General features: G+C 34.4%; 1 pseudogene; it reads left to right on the top strand.

Annotated features, from left to right (window-relative positions):
* Positions 1 to 589: 589 nt before the first annotated feature.
* On the top strand, positions 590 to 12920 carry LOC141422692 (NADH dehydrogenase [ubiquinone] 1 alpha subcomplex subunit 4-like 2 pseudogene; annotated as a pseudogene).
* Positions 12921 to 20514: the final 7594 nt, after the last annotated feature.

Below are 20514 nucleotides of genomic sequence, written 5' to 3'. Positions count from 1 at the left end.
CCCTAGTAACAGACCCTGTGGATCTGTTGCCCCCACTTTGCCCTTGATCACTCTATCACTTTTTCACTGACTTTCTTGCTGTTTATTAGATGTCTTTTCCCCAGCCAGTTCTTGCTGCCGTAAGAGTTAGCCTGGCTTATTTCCTCTTTCCTCAGATACTGGTGTGCATCTTTTGTCACTTTCTGTCCTTTCTGAGCCTTCTTTTGTGCTACAGTGCACACACACATGTGTCACATACTATACTCAGCCATATTTTATTCTTTCCATGCAACCCGTTAGCACTTCTAACATTATATGTTTGTTTCTTAATTTGTTTACAATCTGTTTTTTTCATTAGAATGGAAGACCTGTAGAGGTAGAGATTTTGTTATTTTGTCCAACCTTGAATCCCAAACATTTAAAAGAGTGCCTCATACACAGTAGGTGTTAAAAATCAATGTTGAGTTAAAATTTTTTAAACATTTTCTATGAGAGAAATTTTCTACTCTGTGTACTCTTGTACTTTGCTGTGTGTAACTGGCACTTGTTAGAAATGCTTTATGCTGCTCTGTCACAAGTGCAGCTGCAGATGGAGAAGTGATATATTGGCATGGAGACTTTGTCCTCGCCCTCACATCAGTGTGACAGCTCAGTGAATGAGGCATCTCCACCTTGCCTTAAGCCACTACTGATTACAGTGTACCTTGTTCACATTTCTTACATCCTATTCCATGAAATAAGTTTTTCTAAATTTCCATTGGTTTTTTCCACTTTGTTCCTGTTGGATGTTTATTTATACCTCAATATGTAGTTAAATTTCATCTGCATTGACTGTCACAGTTGTGATAATATTTTCTCTGCCAAAATATAGTTAGTTATGTATAATGTTTTTTACAAGATTTATGATATTATTGTAATTTAGTTATAAGATTTGTTATATTATTGGTACAAAATTGCTATGTTACTCTAATTTGGCTATTGACTGGATTTTGTAGGATAAAACCAGCTATTTCATCAGCTTCTCTTTTTTTTCTTTCTTTATTTCTTCCTTCCTTCCTTCCTTTGTTCCTTCCTTCTCTCTCTTTCCTTTTCAGTACTGGGGATTGAACCTAGGTCTTCCCACATGCTAGGTAAACATCAAATAACTTTCACATGCCCTTTATTATATCTTTTTTCCACACTTGGAAGTTAATTTTGAAAAGATCACAGAATTTCTCTGGTTAAAGTTCAGTATGTCTCATTAAAAAATGCCCATCTGGTGATATTTTTAAATATATTTGGAGACATCAAGAGAAATAGCTCAGATAATTTTGAAGAAGACCAATATATGAAGATTTACATATTAAATACAAAACTTACTGTAACAAAAAGTGAGTTAAATAATGCTATTAGAAAAAAATAAACAAATAGTTTGATGGAACAGAGCATAGTTCTTAAACAGAGCTTCTCATATATTATAATCTGATTTTTTACAAAAGCATTACTATATTTCAGTGTGTAGTCGTTCAACAGAAGATGCTGGATCATGGAGATAATTGCAAGAGAAAATTATTTTGAGCCCTCCTCATAGTCTACTTAGCGACTTGTGAAAATCAGATCAAATGGAACTGAAACCTCAGTGAGAACTACAAAACAATGTAGCCTGTAGAATAGAATATAGAAAATTATTTATATAACCTTGATATAGGCAGATATTTTCTAAAACAGTACACAAATATTGACAAATCAAACTTCCATATAATTATTTCTCTTCATCAAAAGATACCTTATAAAGAGTGAAAACCCAGGCCATACACTGGGGAATATGTTGTATATATGTTAATGTACATATACGTGTACAGGTAGATAGATATAGATTTGTATATATAACAAAGGATTCATATCCTGATTTTGTAGAGAGCAAACAATCCAATAAAAATGGCAAAATGGTCAAAAGACTAACAGACATCTCTCTCTCTCTTTCTCTCTTTCTCTCTCTCTCTCTCCCTCATGCACACAGGCACACAGACACACACACACACACACACACACACACACACACTACCCTCATCAATAGCATAATAAACAACCTTCAACATCATTACTTTTTGGGGGAAATGCAATGAGATACAGTCATAAAATGGCTCAAACTTAAGGCAAAGATAAAATCTAGCAAGTGAGGACATAGAGTAACCGGAACTCTCATGCACAGGCGATTATGATGTAAATTTCTATGTCTTCTTAGAAAAATTGTTTGGCAAGATCTACTTGTCTCAGAGTTCACTAAGCACAAAGTCTTCATTGCAGGATAGAATATCAAAATGCAGACAAGTTTCACAGACAAATAAGTTTCACCCAGGAAGATACCAGTGCATGATTCCAGGTCACTGAGTACACACAGCATCCTTGTCAGGCTCAGTTGCTGCATCATTTCTTTTTACTTAAAGGAAAGGCAGAAGATGCACAAGATCCAGCCCTGTGCAACTCATGGGTCTTTCTGGCTGAAAAAAAGGCAGCAGTGTGGTTGGAAGCACCCAAGTTTGTGCTGCAAATGACCCAACACACTCCCTATGGGAACCAAAATACAAAAACCTGTGGATTTGTGTAAGGACCATTCATGCATGTGCAGAAACCCCACAAAGGAGTACAAATGGAGCCTGAAACAGGCAAAGTATTCCCTCATAAGGCAAGAGACCCAAACAAACTGCATGGGTTCACTATCTCATCAGGAGCGTGTGTTCTGGCTAAAAAGTCCATTCTTACATGACCAAGTGCATTTTTCAACACTGCTGATATGAAATGCAGATGCTATGACCTAGCAATTCCACTCCTAGGCAATTTACCTGGGAAGAGCACATGTAAAATAGGTTCATGGTAGCATTATTACTTATACTACCTGAAAACAGCTCATCCAACAACAATGGAATGGATTAACCACTGGTGATTCATCCACACAATGGAAGTCTACACAGCAATGAAGATGTGCTACTGATCACACAATCACCAGGATAACACTCATAGACATCATGTTGAAACAAAGAAGCTACACAAAATACATCACAATGCATGATTTTATTTATGCAAAATTCAAGAAGAGCTAGCCATCCAGGATAATAGAAACCAGGATATAGGTTGTTTACTTGGATCTGGCTGGTAGTCACACATGTGTAATAAAGTCATCTACCTCTACAGTTAGAATTCTTCACTTTATATATTGTATGTTTTTGTAAAGAAAAAAAATATTTGGGCATGGTGGCAAATGCCCATAATCCCAGCAGTCAGGAGGCTGAAGTAGGGTGATTATGAATTTGAGGCCAGCCTAGCTACATAGCAAACAAAAGAAAAACAAAAGGTCAGTCTAGTGTACTATAAAACTTTTTTTCCTAACTCGCCTCCTCCACTTTCAGTTCTTATCTAAATTTCTCCAGAATTACAAAGAAGCAGGGAAGGATATACACAGTTTTCTTCTCTTCCTTATTTTCTATTCTCATCTGCTATTAATGCCTTTTAAGGTCAGGCACAGGGATAAGGACATATTTGAGAAAAGATCAAATCTTGCTGGCCTGGAGCTTGTGTGACAAATGCCAAAATTCTGCACTTTTAATCTTAGGTTGCTCTTGTCTGTGGGGATAGCCTCCTGCAACGCCAGGCCTTTATCAGAGCAGAGCACCCCCTGGTGGAACTCTTCATACTTTGAGCTCAGGGCTTGCAGAGTCATCTTGCTCAAAGGGCAGCTCTGTGGGGTCAGGTCTTTGATGACAGTTCTACTACCTCTCATGAAATGAAATCTTCCTACATGAAGATGCCAAGACCTTCGTCTCTCTAAAATCTACAATCACAGGCTGCTCCTATTAGATGGCTGGCTCTGTCTTTACTCTGCAACGAAGACCACTTCAATTTCTCCATTCTCAGTGAGGATTTCTGTCAAGAGCCAAGCTTTGGTCCTGTCCTCTTAGACTCTGGGACTTCCTATGAAGTTCTTTAAACTGTCTTTTGGATGCAGGTTTCACTCATTTTAGGCGGTGGGTGAGGAGGTTCGAGGAAGAGAGGAGGTACACAATTTGTCAACAATTCTGTTCAAGGGATCATCATGAATCTGTCTCCAGTATTTGGCCTCTTTCACACTTGTTTGGAGGTGTGTGGTAGAATAATGTTTGCTCATATTTGAAGGATATAAAATAATACATGCTATTGAATATATCATTCAGTAACAGACTATGTACATATCTTCTGTTTAAATTGTTTGCAAATATCTAAAGAGTATATATTAATTTCCTGAGAATTTCATTTGATTTTATGCATTACAATTCTATGCCATTAAGTGTTTATAATCAATACAATTATTGATGAGAAACCTTTATATACAAGCTAATTCTTTTGGCTTTAAATCTTCTTTGCCATGCATTAATATTGTTATAATTCATTGTATTTTAGTTAGTGTATATTAGTTGTACAAAATAGTGGGCTGTATTATGATTTTTTTTGTTTGTTTTTGCAGTACTGGGAATATAGTCCTACCATCATTAACTTTTTTTTTTTTTTTGGGTTTCACACGAGAGAAAACATATAATACTTATCTTTCTAAGTCTGGCCTATTTCACTTAACTTGATGATCTCCAGTTCCATCTATTTTCCTGCAAACAACATGATTTCATTCTTTTTTAATGAATGAATAATACTCCATTGTGTAGACATGGGGCATTTCCTTTATACATTCAAATCTTTATGTGCTCATATTCTGATTCCATGACTTGGTTATCGTGAATAGTGCTGCAATAAACATGGGTATGAATGTATTTCTACTATGTATAGACATACATTTCTTGGGGGCATATGCCCAGGGGTGGTACATGTAGCTGAATTGTATGGGAGTTCTATTTTCAGTTTTTTGAGGAATCCCCATCTGATTTCCCTAATGGCTGTACTAATTTACATTCCTTCCAATAGAATCCAAAGGCTTCTTTTTCCCAGCATACCTTCAATGTAATTTGTTGTTTTTTTCTTTCCCTGATAATAGCCATTCTGACTGGGGTGAGACAGAAGTTCAATGTAGTTTTGATTTGCCTTTTCATGATAGCTAAAGATATTAAACACTTTTTCATGTGCTTATTGGTCATTTGTATTTCTTTAGAGAAACTTTCTGTTCAGTTCATTTGATTGTTTACTGCTTGGATTATTTGTGTTTGTCAGATGTTAACAGTCTTCTGGTGGCATCCTTGGGCTCTTTTGAGTATAGGATAATTTGCCAAACTTAAGGGCTGGATGGGTGGCTCAAGTGGTAGAGCATCTGGCTAAATTTGGAATCATCACCTGCAAATAAAGGTAATTCAACTTCATCAGTTCCTGTTTGTGTTTCTTTTATTTATTTCTTTTGTTTCATCTCTCTGGCTAAGAATTCCAGCACTACATTGAACAATAATGATAATAGTGAGCGACTCATCTCCTTGCTCATTTTAGAGGAAATGATTTCAGGTTTTGCATATTCAGCACACTATGAACTAAATGTTGATTGGATATAGCCTTTCTTATGTTGAGCTTTGATTCTTCTAATCCTAGTTCTTTTCGGGCTTTTGTCATGAAGAAATGTTAAATTTTGTCGAGGCTTGTCCTTGATTCTTTTCCTATGCTGTATTACATTTATTAATTTGCATGTATTAAGTCATCCTTGCATTCCTGAAATGAATCTGATTTGGTCATGGTATATGACCTTTTTAATGCGTTGTTGAATTCTGTTTGCAAGTGTTTTGTTGAGGATATTTGTATGTAAGTAAAGGAACTTAATCTTTAGTGCCTGTGTGTTAGTGTGTGTGTGTGCACATGTGTATGCAAGCGCACCTGCACACTTTTGTGCCCTATCTGTTTTTGAAATCATAGAATGAGTTTGGAAGTTCTACTTTCCTTTCTATATTCTGGAATAGTGTGAGAGTCATTGGTGTTCTTAAAAGGTCTGGTAAAATTTAGCAACAAATTTGTCTAGGCCTTGGCTTTCATTTATTGAGAGACTTTTTAATTACTATTTCAATCTCAATCTTGTTATTGATCTGTTCAAGTATTATTTATTTTCTCAGTTAATTTGATACATCATATGCATCTAGATATTTATCCATTTCTTCTAGATTTTATAATTTATTGGAATATAAAATTTCAAAATATTATCTAGTAACCCTCTGAATTGTAGTGGTATCTATTGTGACATCACTGTTTGTTTTATTGAAAGTTTGTATTGTTCTTTAGTTTCTACTTCATTAATTTCATTAATTCATCCCATCCACTGATTTGGGGTTTGGCTATAAGCCAAAGTATTTAACTAATTCAGTGTTTTAACTATAATATGACACAGAAAGTTTCTTTTATGGTCATGCAGTTTGGCATTCTAAAACCCTCCTTTGAGGCTGGGCACAGTGGTACATGCCTGCAACCCCAACTACTCAGAATGTGGAGGCAGGAGTCTTGCAAGTTTGAGGCCAGTCTAGGTAACATTAATAAGACCTTTTGTAAAAAAATATAGTACTAAACAAAAGGGATCAATCCCCAGTACTGGAAAAAATTAATAAATAAAATTCTCTTATACCTGGATGTCCATCTTTTTCTCATGAGTTGGAAATTTTTCTGCTATTGTTTTATTGAATATGTTCTCTATGATTTTTGTTTGTAACTCTTCTCCTTCTTCTATGCCTATGGCTCATAAATTTGGTCTTTTAATGGTGTCCCAGAAGTCTTTTATGTTCTGTTTGTACTTTAATTTTATTATTATTATTATCATCTGAATCTTCTAACTTCTCTTATTGTCTTCAAACCCTAGTAATCTGATTTCCACTTAATCTTATTTGTTATAAAGCTTTCAACTGAGTTTTTCATTGAACTTATTTCTTTATTGAATTCCTCTTTAATATTCTGCATCATAATCTTCATCTCATACAACTGCTATTTGAGCTGTCTTTTAAATTATTCAAGTGTTTGATTTGCATCCTCTTTGAATTTGTGGATCATTCTTATATTTATTCTTTTGAATTCTTTGTAATTTCATCGTCTTTATTATTATCAGAATTAATTCTATGGAATTGTTAACTTTTAGAGGAGTCATGTTGGCTTCTTCTGAGATTTGGGCATCTGGGGCCAAATTATTGGCTGGAAGTTTTAGTGTCCAAAATTCTTTCATCTGAAGTGTTCACCAAGGTTTGGGTGAGATGAGGTTATGATAGCGGTGAGGTTTAGTTTCTCACAAATGGACTAGGAATTGTAGCTCAATAGCTAAACACCCACCCAAAGAGCTCAGAACCCCAGACCTGATCTCCCATAACACTCAGAGAAAAGAAAACTAGCCACAAGAGCAACCACAACAGATGGACAATACAGTATAGTCATAGTAACATATATAATATTAATAACCAATTAAGAATGATTACAACCACAACTCCAATAATATTAGAGGAAGTAGCAAGGAAAATACAGTGGGAACTGAGAAGATACTAGTTTATAAGGGTAGGAATGGAAAAAAATTAGAAAATTATACTCCAAAAAAAAACTAGAAGGAGAAAAATGAAAAAATAGAAGAGGAGAACAAAAAAGAAAATGAGAAGTAACTAAAAGTTAAAGAAAGAAAAGATAACAACCACCAAATGAATAAATGAAGGCAAAGAAAAATTGTAATAGGGAGATGAGAAAGAAGAATAAACAAGAGTGAGGAAATTGTTTTAATTAAAGAAAATAAAAATGGAAGGGAGGCGAAAGAAAAAGGAGGAAGAAGATAGGATTAAAAATTATTAGGGCTGGAGGTATGGATCAAGTGGTATGAAACCTGCCTAGCAAGTGCAAGGGCATGAGTTCAAACCCCAGTACTGCGAAAGCAAATTAAATATTGGATTCTCGGTGTGGTGGTTCATGCCTACAATCCCAGCACTCAGGAGGCTGAGGCCAGCAGGGCTCTACAGTGAAAGGCCCACTCAAAAAGGAAAACGGTATAAATAACACAAAGAAATTAGATGTTAAATGGAGAAGAGGACTGGAGCATGGGTCAAATGGTAGAGCACTTGCCTAGAAAGTTCAAATCCCTGAGTTTAATCAATAGTCCTGGAAAAGGAAGAAGGAGGAGGAGGGGGAGGGAGAAAGGGAGGGCAGAGGGAGGAGTAAGAGAAGAGGAATCAAACAAAAAGTGTGGGAATAAAATAAATAAAATATTTTTTATAAAGAGGACATGTTCCAGTCCTCTAAAGAGGTCAATCGTGTGCAGCACAGAGTGATTTCCACATATGCTCAAAAGCTTTTCTTTCTGTCCCTTCAATATGTGCTGCTTGTTGAGAGCAGTTTGTGATCTACCTGGCTCCCTCTTTTCCTTTATGATGTTCACTAGCAACAAGAGGGTGTGGTTCATGATAAAGCGAGAACACACAAGGGAGGTATGAGGATAGGTAAGACACCTAAAAAACTAGCTAGCATTTGTTGCCCTCAACTCGGAGAAACTAAAACAGATACTTTAAAGCAACTGAGGCCAATAGGAGAAGGGGACCAGGAACTAGAGAAAAGGTTAGTTCAAGAAGAATTAACCTAGAAGGTAACACACATGCACAGGAAATCAATGTGAGTCAACTCCCTATATAGCTATCCTTATCTCAACTAGCAAAAACCCTTGGCCTTTCCATTGTTGCTTATACTCTCTCTTCAACAAAATTAGGGATAAGGGCAAAATAGTTTCTGCTGAGTAGCGAGTGGATGGGGGGAGGGAAGGTAAGGGAGGGGGCAGGGGGGGTAAAGGAAGGGGCGGGGGGAAGGGGGAGAAATGACCCAAACATTGTATGCACATATGAATAAAATAAAAATTTTAAAAAAAGAGGGTGTGGTTTACGGGCCAAGCTTGCCTTCATTGTTGTGGGCTGCTCTGCTCTTCAGGACCCGTGGAATGGGCTGCATCTTTATGTTGGTGAATCCTAGTCTCAGATGCCTTCAAATGTGTGATTGTGGGGAAAGCCTACAGGGATGCAACCTTCTAGGCTGCACAGAACACTCATGTTTTCTACGCTCTAGGTCTCAACTTTCTGCAATTTAGCTCCTGCATGCAATCACTTGCAACCACTTGTGCCCTACCCCCAACTCTCCTTGCTAGCTTTTAAGAGTGAATTTAATTAGAGCTTCCTACTAAGGCAGCATTTTGCTAATATTTGAGGAATTAACCCACATATACATAATATTACATACATGTATATAGTATTTCCTAAGTAAAAAGGGAAAAAGTCATTCCTTCTGAAATTTGAGAGGACTGAAGCAATAACAAGCAACCTATGTGCACCACCTTGCTTATCTATCACATGATAATTGTTCATTTACAGTACTTAATGTTGTAAATAGTTTAAGGACCATTTCTCTTTAATGCTCTTGATGAGGAGTGTTATACTCCATTACATACCATTTAGGGCTAATGACTGTTAGTCAGCTTACTTACTATCAGCCAGCTCCCACTTTTACCTCCAGAACACTTACGATGGCAAAAGGCATTTTTTTATCTTTGGAAAGATATTAAGGTCAAGAAATGGCATGTTCATGAAAACCTTGGTTCCTGTTTATTATTCTACAAAATATTTATTCTCATTCCATCTGATAAGGAATTGCTGTTGGGAACCTCATTTCACTAAGGAAACAGCAAACAACATCACTGCCTATAAAAAAAAATAACAGGTGATACTGCACTTATGCTTTCTGAACATCTAGGTCACCCATCACTTGTTTGCCACAATAAGTCAGGCAAAAGTATCAGATGCATAAAATATTCTTTGGTTTGAAAGCAAGATGATGAGATCAATTATATTGACTAATTTGATAGCTAATTTATTAAACATTTTAATTTTCTAATATCTAAACAATTTGTTGTTCTATTGTGGTTGAAATACATCTGACTATTAGAAAGGGTCATAGTCATTAGTGCAATGAATCTTTTTGTTGTTATTGATCTGGAGATTAAACCCAGGACCTTGGGAATGCTAGAACCCAGCCATTTGTTTTTATTTTGTGTTTTGAGACACAGTCTCACTAGTACCTTTGCCTGGAGTCAACCTCAGACTTCAATCCTCCAGCCTCTGTCTCTGAAGTAGTGGGGATTATAGGTCTTCACCTCCATGGCTGGCTGATCTAGTCCTTCTAAAATACATGTTTTAGGGGTTATCTGGTCTCTATCCAACACGTCTCATTACAAAGAAATATCCGTCACCAACATAGGCATGTCTCTTTTTGAGCATTTTTAAGAATTAATCTTACTAATCTCTTAATTCTAACAATTAGTCCTAATTTTTGACACATAGTCTCATTCCTATCCTTATCTTCCACCTTTACTGGCACAGAGAAAGGAAAGGTTTTCTTCCTTCTTTCATGCACGTGGTATAACAATATGCCAATTATTGAATGGTGCATACACCAGTATGTGTGTGTGTGTGTGTGTGTGTCAATGCTTACCACCACATTAGATACTAAAATAAAATAAAACAGTGGTTAAGGTAAAAATGGAAGTAGGCTTGGAGAACTTACTGACTAGGAATATTATGGAGAAATGAACTGTTCATTACAATGTATGACTAGAGACTTTTGGGAACTAATTTTGCATCTAATAACCTTATGTATACTTGGCTTTCTCTACTTTCCAAATGAATAATGTAACAATACTTTACTTTTGTTCACCACATAAAATAGTATTGTATTGCATTCATGCAATACTGAAAAGAATAGTAATTATTAACCTTGATCATAATAACTGAAAGCCATGTTAATAGTATTTAATGCATATTATCACCTTGTTTTCATTTCTAAGTATGAAGAGACTGAGATTCATCCAAGTGATTCATTCTAAAACCATAGAATTAGCAAGTGGAAGAATGAGAATTAAGAACCAGTTCTAATCTCATCCCTCTATTGAATATCAGTCACAGAAAAAGAACCTTTGCTTTTGCATGGGAAAAAATATTCTCCACTTTTTAATCAATCCAATAAATTCATCCTATGCAGCACAAATGGTGAACAGCTATAACAATGGAATGGACATCTAGGGGGTTTCTTATGTGTGCATATTTAAAATATGACTGCACAAAACAAAGGTCTTAATTGATGCTTAAATTATAGTCATACAATAATCAGAAATGCAGCACTGAAATTTTAAATCTGAATAATTAAAAAAGTTTATAGGAAACAAAGACACTTCTATAAGTAGCCTTGGGCAGAAGTCCTGAGGATTTCTACATTTGCTATTGCAACTGACTCCAGGTCTCAACCAGTCAAGCAGGTCTACTGTAAAGCAACAGCAAAAGTAAAGTTACAAAAATAAAGGTGAATATATTTGGACTTCATAATTGTGTGGATGTTTTCTTGACTTACTTTGAGAAGGCACTGTGTTTGGTAAATGCACTATGTTGAAATGTTGTTAATAAATAACAGAGAAGACAGATATAAATCAGTTATCTGAACATTTTGCTATACAGAGCTCTTTACCAAATTTTTACTGCCAATGAATACAGGTGACCAAGAAGATTTTTAAAAATTTTACACAGTTACATAGAATATTCTGCCATGAAAACATTTGCTTAGAACTCCAGAAATAAAAACATTTAAGTCATCTTTCTTTTATAGGTATTATCAAAAACACAATTCATATTTAATTGTAAAGATGCAATTATTGTCTTTTCTAGTTAACAAATTTAATAAAACTTAAAAAATGCACACATGGGCACATGCACACATGTGTGCGCGCACACACACACACAGGTTTTTAAAGATTTTTCTAGCTCCAAGAATGAGAAACAAATGAACTCTGCTAATATTTTTATGGCTGCATTGATTCTGCAAAGTTCATGTGTGCACGTACATTTTAATTTAAAGATGTCTATAAGTAGCCAAAAATAATCAAGTAACCATTTTCTCCCAAAGCTTTATTTGGTGTATGTTCCACAGTGGACAATAGTTTGATATTAAAAACAAGTTTAGAAAGATTGAGAGCAGTAATATCTTTCATTGGATAAAACAAATAAGAAAGTTCATCTAATTCCCTTTATTTGCCTCTTATTTTTGACTCTAAACTGAGCATAGGAGGGGTAGTTAAATAGAAAAGGACTTCTAAGCCCACATCAATAAATGATGATAAAATATGTGGAGATAGGTAGTATAATTTCCTGGTATCATTAGGAGCATAATTCAAGTTATACTATCTTGCATACTGTAAGTACTTTAATTTCATCCAAAGTTTCATTTTTTTCTCAATAAGAGTCAGTAAAGAACCTAAGATTATCAAGTATGAACTACTAAATAACTTTTTACAGTTGAGTGACTCATTAACAGTAAAAGATTTTTATGCCACATAGAAATGGCATTCCTATTCTACAATGACTTAATTACTTAGTGTCACTGGACATTGCTCAACATCATTTTCTCCAGGTCTAACCTATTCCTTTGTGGCTATAAGAACAATTTATATAAAGCAAAGTTTTCTTGTAGTTCTTAAAATCAGAATTTGATGATATGTTCCTAAATTCATGTTTAACAACCTAGTCCCCATGCTTACAGATTTGTTTTCCTCTCTTTTGCAGAGGGGCAGGACTCTGCCACAAGCACATTCTGCCAGATTCTCAATCAGGTCAAGGAGCATCCATACTTAATCTCCATCCTCATGTTTGTTGAAGTAGAGGTATTGAGCAGCTTTGCATGTCATGCTTCTAGCAATGTTCAGTCCAAGTGCTGGCTGGGACAGAAAGAATAATTCAGAACCCTGGAACAAACTGAGTCCCAGTGATCAGTACAAGTTCTACTCAGTGACTGTGAATTACAGCAAACCAAAGAGAGACGGTATGGACTACTCAATGAAATGTTTCACTATAAAATTGCTTAAAATGAAAGTCATGCAGAAATCATTCACCAATCTTCTGCTTAATCAGAAAATATTTCTCCTCCGAATTCATGGAATCTTGTTGATTTGTTGTAGTTTATTATACTGATATATAAACTTAGGAAACTTGAAAAACAAATATCTCTGAAATAATAAGACTGTTTTCTTTTAGAAGATAGATTTTAAAGGGAAAAAGTAATTAAGTTGATCTGTTCAACATTTGTAAGGTACCATGAGTCCAAGAACTATATGGTGGTTTACATCAATTTCAGGCACAAGAATGGACTTTTGTTCATATGATGGTTGGAACATAATCAAAAGATGTGTGGGTTTAGCTATTTTATTTTCTGTAAAAGACAGGTTTTTGTTGCAAATAAATAAAAACTAGACTAACAGGAGTTCAAGTGAACATGTATGTATTTTTCCTTAAGGAATTAAGAAAAAAGGATTAAGTAAAGGAGCTTCTGACGTTCATTTAACAGTTTGAAGGTAAGGATAATGTCTTTGAGATTTCTGGGCTTTTCTTTCATTTTTGTCACCATGTGGTCCAGTTTATCTACCCATGACCAGGTTTCCTGTCTTTATTGAAAACCAGAACAAAAAGGGAAGGAGACTGGGACACAGAGCCTACATGCAGTCTTTCAAGAAATCAGAAGTGTTTCCAAATAAACCTCCAGTGTCTGATATGGCTACTCTGCTTGCACGAGATCATGGTCAAGGGCATTGAGAATTTCCATCCTCTAAGTGTAAACATAAGCAAAAGAGAAGGGTCTTGGAATATGTATTGGGGTTGCCTACGCATAGTGCCTGCCATAACTGTTTGGTCTCAATTTTTTTTTTTAACAAAAAGCCACACAGGAACCACTTCCTTAAAAAACTCTATAGAATGCCTGTTCAGTGAAATAATAATTGGATCTAACAATTTCTCTCTACTGAACAGAATAAATTAAATGGTTATATTTCTAGCACATACACTAGTAGAATGTATTATACTATTTGTCTGTGTGTCTGTCTGTCTAATTTATTATCGTCTACAATTTTTATCTTACAAGTCTTTAAACAAATGTTGCCTTCTCAGTGAGACCTGCTAAGGCCTTTCTGTCTAAAAGTATAATAACCTTCCACACACACTCACACAAAAATACCTCAGCTTCTACTCTTTTTCTTTCATTTTCTTCTATAGCACTTATCACTAGCTGTATATCTTTCATATTTATGTGATTTGGTGTTTATCACTCTAGAAAATAAATTTCATAAAACATTGTATCTGTTTGCTCTATGTCTGTCTACCTTACACATGGTAAAGTACCTGTTGGATTATATGTAATTAATCAATACATGCTGCAGAAACTAATGAATGCTTGTCATCACTGAGTTTAGAGATGTTATAATTAATTAGGAGATCCATAAGAGCTAGGACTTTGATTCTATTTAAACTATTCAAGATAAAATAGAATTATTTAACTGGTGTCCCTGCAACACACTATTGATCAAACTAAACTCATCATTTCATACCTACCTGTGCTAAAGAATGCAGATAGTCGTGCTTTTCTGGTTGAAGTTACTGAAAATTTCTGTGGGACTCCTCACGATTTCTGGAAAGGTAAGTTTCTTTTTTTCTATTCAGTGATGATAGTCAATCTGGATAAGGAAAAAGAGAATTTGAATAAGCTTATACAGATGCAGATATGAGGAACAACACACAACTCACCCAAAATGTAGAATTCATTTAGAAAAAAATTAAAATTCTTCTTCAATTTATTTACCTTCAATTTAAGACAATTCAACATATTACATAACAAAGGTTTTTCAAAGCCTTTGCAGACTGTTACCTCATCTTATTTTTTAACTTGTGTATAGCTAAGTACACAATTATTCCTTTATTATACCACTAACTATGAACCTGTGTCACTGAGGGACTCTGGTTCCTTGAAGGTAGGGATTGCATATTATCTATTTTTGTGCCAGTTAGTTATAATATTCCTTTGGGGACAGACTGTCCACAAATTACAACAATCCTACTTATTTTCTCATCTTACAATTGTGTGAAAATGGTACACATTTAGTAAAAACTATTGTTTAATATGGAATTTTGATTTTTTCCTAGGCAAATAATATCTGGTAGGATACTCTTGCCATGCTGGGAGGCAGATCCTAAGTGAAGCTCCCAGTTAGTCACTCAATCATGTGAGTAAAGAACTAATATTCTATAGTGTACTGTTATCTAAGTATGATGTTTGGTAGGGTAGGTGTATTAAATGAATGCCTTCTTGACTTAGGACATTTTCAATTTACAATGAGTTTATTAGGACATAACCCCAAGGTGTGTGTGTGTGTGTGTGTGTGTGGTCTGTTAATTGATTACTTCTTGAAATTGGAATTGGCAGATCAATTTTTTCTGTGTAGAATTCTAGAGATCTACTTTCTAATTCTGTTCTAATGTGCTAATTTGACATTGAGTGAAAGAAATCTATTCAACTAAAAATCATTGATACAGAGTTTGTGGAGAATACAACACTCTCTATTTTGTCAATCAATAGGTTTTGTTGAAGATCTAAAATGTGTTAACCCAATATTAGATAATTGAGATGCTTTTTCAAAATGGCATATTTTCTATGTTGTCAAGAAAGATTTAGTTTTGACTAAATATTTAGTCAAATATTTTTAGTCAAATATTTATAATTTAAGACTTATCTGTTAATACCAAAATTTATACTTCTTAGGTCAAAATACTTTCACTTTCTATTTGGCTAAAATTCAACTCATTTTGTTAATATACTTGGTGTGAACTCTGGCCATATGTATATTAAAAAACAATGGTTTAAATAATTACCCCATAGAAAGAAATGCAAGCCCTTTAAAATGTGCAATCCTCCAACTTAAATTTTATCATGAAAATTTTATGAAGTTTCTTCATGAACTTACCAGTCATTTTAAATACTATTTTCTACTGCTGTTAGTGTCTTGGGAATGAACTCAACAAAGCACTGCTGAAGTTTTAGTAGATATGCCACTGAAAAGATTATGAAGACATGTCCAAACAAGAGTCTGCAAGATTAGGTCTAGGCTCATTTTCAAAATTTCTCACTGACTGCAGTCTGCTTCCAGGGTTAGATGATTTATAGATTCTTTACTCCCTCTCCTGCCTTGTGTACATGGCAGGCTGTGTCCAACTGAATTTGAACCATAATGAAATATAAAGGTTTTCATAAGATGCGTGTGATAACATTCTCTCAAATATATACTGGAGAGTTTTTAAACAAATGGTGGTAAGTTTTCAGGTTGGCAATGAGATAGTTGACTCAGCATATTCTGACCAATGTTTTCTCCATTTCAGATGTACAAAGGATTTTTGACATTAGATGATCTCTAATGGATAATTTTACAGAAATTTTAAGTTTCCAATGTATGTTGTATTTAATGTATTAGGGGATTCTTATACATAATATTGGGAAGGTAGATCATCCACTATTGTCCAAGTTGACATAAACTGATAGACATTTCACAGCTTATTGCTTGTGGTGGACCTATTTTCAAAGTTATTTTATACAATTGACATGTAAAGAGCATGAAATCTCTTTAGAGTGAAGTTCTACTTCAGTTAATTCAATTAATTTTAGCTCCAAGGGCAAGTGATCCCTTTAAGACCATCTGAAAAGAAGAAACAATACCATGGTAGAAACTCAGGAGTGTTCAGCCTGGGTGACACACCCTTCTCACAGGTGCTGTGACATAGTGCCTACATTCAAAATTTTTCAATGGTATATAAGAAAATACGTATTTCTGTAATGCATGTTCTAACATGAATATATTGTTAAAATAGAATTATTAAAACACAAAGTTTATTAATCATGTATATTTGGAGCATGTAACATTACATTACAGTTTGTGTTTGTTTATTTATTTATTAATTTTGCACTGCTAAGGATTAAATCCAGGGTCTTACGCATGGTAGATAAATACTCTCCCACAAAGCTACATCCTCAGCCCCGGGCACTAGATGTTAACATTTAATATCTGTACAGATAGATACAAGGAACTTTTATAATTTACATATCAGCTTTCATTCCACAAACAGTTCATCTACTCTGAACTAATATAAAATAAAATCAAGTATCAAAGAAGATGAATTCCTGGGTAAGCATTTTTACAGCCCCATAACAAAGATTTTCGCTTATTTACTGTCATTTTTATCCTCATTACATTAGAAATAGACTGACATTTAGTATCAGAGCTTCAGGTTCACGATAATAATTTAAAAAATATATATAACTTGCTGAACAAATTTATTTCCATGTAAATGTTGAAAAACCTATGTACAGTAGATTTAATATTTTGAGTATTTATAAACAAATTTTTCTTTTGCCTTTTTAAAAGAAACACTTTTAAAACATCTTATCTACTTGTCATTGATTGTGTAGATTCAGTATGCATCCTTAGTAGTCATATAATTTGCTCAAAATTCCAGTAACAGAATAAAGAACAGTTTGAGTGTATTATTCAATGCCTTCCTTTGTAGAAAAAATATCTATTAATGTGAATCTTAAAAATTAAGGTGAATTTTTTAAATGTCTCAAGTAGGATTTTGAGAATTAAAAAACCCTATAATTACAGTAAAACCCCAACAGAATAGTAATTGAAATGTAAAGATTAGAATTTTATGAAGATGTGTGATCCATTAAGGTGGTGTTAGCAAATTAATTGGTACAAATATCTCTATTTAACTGCAATGAGTTCCAAAGGTCGGGTGTAGGAGCTCAGTCCTTACTGGCTTGAGCTGCAGTTTGGTACCTCCTGGTGGCTATTGGTCATTTAAATGTAAACATTGGTGGGGATGCTTACAGGTGTTGTACATAGCTGGAACTTACTGGACTACAAGAGAAATTCTCAGAAGCTTCAAACAAGTTAACACATGGAGTTGAGTCTAGAGAATACTAAGAATATCAGACTTCCCCTGGGCCTCCCTGCCTCACAAAACAGAGCATATTTACTTGTATTTTCCCTGTCTGACTTCATTTCCCTTTCCCGTCTCCCCTCTCTCCCACACCCACAAACATCTAGAACCATAGACTTCTTTGTCAATGATGAGGGATAAGAGGCAACCACCAATTGTGTTACATACAAATGTTATGTTACGGATTGTGGCGTGTTAATATGATTGGGCATTCCAATTAAAATTTAATTTTACTACAAAATAGTTTTCCTTAAGCCTTTTTGTTCATCTAACAAGTTTTAAACAACAGATAGGTAATAGTTAAATAAAAGCAAGAGCAGTCCATTTTTTTTAGATTAATGGTCGATTAACCCAGATCAAGCAGATAATGTCCCCTAATTAGTGATTCCCACTTATGACCTTACTAAAGCACATTTTCTGGAGCAAACTAAACTGAATGTAGAAAGATTTTGTTTTTTAAACATAAGAAAAACTTTAATAAATAAATTTACACGAGGGGAAAACTGAATTATCATAAATATTCCAATTCAGTTTCCAAATGTAATCACAGTTTCTCATAGCTGAAAACCACAAAACCAATATATCAAATTATTTAACATTAAAAGTATACAGAGTATCCAAAATTTGACATGAAATATTAGTATGCTGAATTCAATTAACTGTTAGATCTACACATATTTCTTTGCCTGCTCAGAGCTCCATAGTTTTAGGTGACATAAAATCATGTAAGTCTTCTCAGTGTCCTCTCCATTGGCTAATGTTGCTAATTTAAAGCACTGGGGTCTTATGGTGTCCATAAGGTTGAGCTTGAGCTAGGGATATGATGTGAGTTCAACTTGAAAAGTTTTCAGAAAGTCTTTCTTATTGTCAATATGACAACAGATAAAGTTTATGCTTTCCACCTGGAATTTGGTTTTACATTGTATTTCCTGACCAGATGTTTTGTAATCTCTTTTAAGTGTTAATGATGATTTTGTCAGACAAAATTTTGGCTTCAACTCCAAGTTCTTGAATTTTCTATTTAGTATCTATCTCATGAGCAATAGATCTACTGCTAACTTAGTGATGATATTCCTCTGAAAATCATACTTTCTTAGCATACTTTTCTTGCTCTTAGTTGTTCATAGATGTGTGTACTGACAATCTTGCTGAATAATATTTGAAGTTTGATTTTTTATGAAACTAAAGAGAGCATCTTATCTATTTGATACAGATCATTCCAAAATACATTCATTTAGTGTCTTGCTTCAACATGATTCACTTTGACAATGACAGAGCAATTACTCCCACACACCAAAATTTCCATAACAATGAAGCATAGACACCAATAAATGATTGTTAATTGAGATTCCCAATGAATGATGCTATGGGAGGACTAGAAAAGACATCTCTTCTACTCTCTCTGTCTTTCTCTCTCTCTCTTTCACATACACACACACACGCACACACACACACACACACACACACACACACACACCAGCCTCCTATTTGTGAGCTAATGGCAGTGTCACAAAGCAGGTACTTATTTCCAAATGTAAAATGATGATGGAACATACTACTTTATATCTTATAGCCAAGCCATGGGATATAACCAAAAAAGTGAGATTGATGTTTGAGTTAATCTACTTTCTGCTTCTATAAATTTCAGGTTTTTGGACTCCATGTTTGTGAGTCTAAAAAATCATTCAGTATTTGTATTTATGTAACTGGCTTGTTTCACTCATCTATGGGGTCAAAAATAACAGAATTTCCTTTGTTTTTAAGACTGAATGCCACTCCATTGTGCATATATGCCACATTTCTTTAGCTATTTATCTATTGATGAAAATTTAGTTTGCTTCCATAACTTGAATGTTGTAAATAATGCCAAAATGAACATGGAAATTAGATATCTTTCTATAGTGATTCCATTTCATATATATATATACATATATATATATCAAGAAGTGGTATTACTGGATCACATCATAGTTCTATTTTCAATTTTTTGAGGAAATTCCACTTTATTTTTACAAATTGAACAATATTTATCATATAATATTTAAGATTATTATTTAATAAATATTCATTGTTATTTAAGAATAAATATCACCATCACTACCAACAACAAAGGATAATAACATCAAGTAACACAGGACAATAACATGCAATGATGAGAAATTAAAGACATTTAAAGTTAGAAAAGATGAGATATCTAGAAGTTATAAGGTTAGGAACTTCTATTAAAGGTAGGGGCACTGTAATGTATGTAGCATATGGCATATTGTCAATGCATTATGCCTATATTAAAGTGTAGCGCTATTGCAAATTTTCAAATTTTACACCAAAACTTTCAGAGGAAGAAAGCTATAAATAATAAGACATTGAACCAACACTTTCTGGTTTGGTTTCAAATTAGTTTCCCAAAGTTGAGAACAATACAATAGTGCCAATTATCCCTCTGACAATATAGATAGAATATGGTCCAGCCATATAGAGGCATGTATTAAGAAAATCAGGAAACATTTTCCAGGTGTGACGTGCCCTGCCAATAATCCCAGCTACCTATTAAAAAAGAGTCAGGAGGATGACAAGTTGAAGGCCAGCCTGATCAACTTAGTGACATCCCATTTCAGAAAGAAAAATCAGAAAACAGTTGCATGTGAATTAACACATTCTCAAAACTGAATATGAATATTTGCTAGAAGGAAGATGTCTATGGTGAGAATCATAAGTGTACTGGGTATCTCAACCCCACAGACAGGAAAAA

The sequence above is a fragment of the Castor canadensis genome, chromosome 4 (assembly GCF_047511655.1).
Source record: "Castor canadensis chromosome 4, mCasCan1.hap1v2, whole genome shotgun sequence".
In the NCBI taxonomy this organism is placed as follows: domain Eukaryota; kingdom Metazoa; phylum Chordata; class Mammalia; order Rodentia; family Castoridae; genus Castor; species Castor canadensis.
This window is presented reverse-complemented; position numbering and strand designations above follow the sequence as displayed.